Genomic DNA, 2,706 nt, shown 5'->3' with positions numbered 1-2,706 from the left:
AAATCCCAGTTTTCGCCACTCCGTGAACCATCTACTACTTCTATTCTTCTAACTCAACCTTATATCTCCATTATAACCAATCCTTACATTACAGAGAGAGTTCCAATTCATTGTTCCCAGCACTTCTTATCTACCTATCTATTGATTCAACAGTCCATCAGTCTATATATATCATTATCTATCACCTTCCTAAAATCTTTCCCCTTCACCTCCCAGAGATTCCGTGGTGCATCATTACAAGCACTTCCTTGTAAATATCCTTACTTGCCCCTCTCTGTGTGAAGTCCATCCTTAGTTAAATCCAGCTATTCCTTTCCACATCTGCATTCTCTTGACTGAAGTTTACTTCAGGACTCTTGACTGAAGTTTACTTGAGAAATAAACATAACACTATGCTGTCTGGACTCACTTTAAATTTATGACACAAATAGAAAATGGGCATTCAACCCCGCTGGCAATGTCACAATCTTTCTACACTTCACCTCCTCACTCTCAGAAGATACCTCTGACCTTCTCACTCCTCCAACCTTTAATATACCCTTCTTGCTGAAGACCTCATCTCATATTTTATTAAGAAAATTGATGTGATCAGGTAGGAGCTATCTTATTCTCCCACCCAAACACAAACCATTGTATCTGAATTAAATCTTCTGTCTTTCCCTCCTGTTAAAATGTTGGGAATCTGGGTTCTTTTCAAAGGTCCGTCCCCCCTACTTATGCTTTGGATCCATTCCTTCATCCTCCTCTATAATTTCATTCCTGTAGGTATTCCCTTTTTCTCCAGCATCAAATAGTTCTTTCTGCATTACATCATTCCCACAAAAATATAAGCATTTATCTGCCAACACAACATCAACAACAAAAAACTTCCCTTGCTCTATTTGACCAACTATAGCCACCATCCTATTTCTCTGATCTTCCCCCTCCAAAAAAACAAAAACAACAAAAAGAAAACAAAAAACAAACAAACCCAGAAACAAAGGAAACAAAACCTTAAGACTTGTCCTACTTGTACACCTTTTGTTCTTCATACACTTCAGTCTTTCTGTCTCACTATACCTCTGAAACTACTCTTGCCGGAGACTAATGATTGCCATGTTGCCAAATCCGTTGTCACTTCTGTCCTTGATACTTGACTTCCATGAAGCATTTACTATCGTTGACCACTCCTGTTCAATTGTAAAACATTCTCCTCTTGATTACTATGACATCACCTTCTTACCTCACAGGTTATTCCTTCTCATTCTCTTGCTGGTTCATCTTCCTCCTTTGCCCAACTTTGAAATGTTGGAGATTCCCCTAGCCCAGTTCTCTATCTACAGTCTTTGATTAGATAATCTCATCTAGTCCCAAAGTTTTACGTTTCATGTATAAACTCATAACAAACAAGTTTATGTCTCCAGCCCAGAATCCATTCCAGACCAGTATATTCATCTGTTTACTTGACATTATCACTTAGATATCTAACAGGCATCTTGGACTTGATTATTGTCAATGCCCTCCAGCAAAAGACCGCTAGGAACACAACTGTAATTGAACGAGGTAGGTTTATTACTTGCTTCTGTGAGAATGCAAACCATGGAGAACCATGTGACATCTCAGTAAGAGGGTGTTAGCAACTTGGGTTTGTGTTATGTGATTTAGGGAAGGGTTCAAGGAAGAGGGATTTTGCTCTGGATTGGAAGCTGTAGGAAGGCAGGAGTAATTCTATAATTGTGTATTTTAATTAGTACTATCTAGAATGACTGAATATTATCTACTGGACAGAGGCTAAATAATCAGTACAGGAGCAGCAGTTCAGTCATATTATCCAGGATAAGGAAATGTTTGCTCATTTTTGTGGCTTGGACAATGTTTATGTTTAGTCTATATCCAGGCATGATTACAGTGATCTTTTTTTTTTTTTTGTCTTCAAAAAAAGACTTTTTTTCTTTTGTCATCAATCATGGTCACAGAGTAGCCTTGTCTGGTGTTGATGTTCTGTGAAATTTCCCCCCTCTAACTTACCAAGCTCATTTCTATCTCTGCACTTACTCTGTCCTTTGCCAATTAGTCTCTTTCCCATTTGGCTCCCATCATGGTGAGTCCTTCTTAGTCACCATCACATCCTTCCACTATTTTTCCTTCTTTGGAGCCCTAATCAATATCTAAAAAGAATGTTGCTCATTTGTTTGTTTATTGCCACTGCCTCACTGGAATTTAGCTTCATAAAGGGATGGCGGTTTTTTCTATCATGTGTTCCCCGCTGTAACTCCAGCCTCTAGAAACCAGCCTCAGAGCCGAGGGCTCAAATATATACTGACTGACCGACTGACTGAGTGAATGTCACTGGGCTCATTTCTTCGAATACAGCCATAAACAATTAGTATTTGCCTTTCTCTGTTTGTTTGCTTTTAACGGAGAGTAGGGCACTCAACAAAAACAAGTGAAGCTGGGAGTCAAGAAAATGAATCTTTTATTCAGCGTGCCCAACGTCTCTGTAAGTCGGGATGTGTTACGACTCCAGTACCTGAGACTTCTATGTCTCTGAATTATCCTCTTTCCTGAAAATACTGTTAGATCCTTAACCTTACGTTTCACTCTATTTTTTAGTAAAGGATTATGCCCGGACTTTATATCTGTAACCGTTATTTCAGCCAGCCACAGCCTTGCGGAAGAAACCCAACCCGCTTGCGCAAGCGCCCAGTAGCAGATAACGCGGCGCAC

This window comes from Orcinus orca, chromosome 1 (genome assembly GCF_937001465.1).
Source record: "Orcinus orca chromosome 1, mOrcOrc1.1, whole genome shotgun sequence".
Classification (NCBI taxonomy): domain Eukaryota; kingdom Metazoa; phylum Chordata; class Mammalia; order Artiodactyla; family Delphinidae; genus Orcinus; species Orcinus orca.
Note: the sequence above shows the minus strand (reverse complement) of the source record.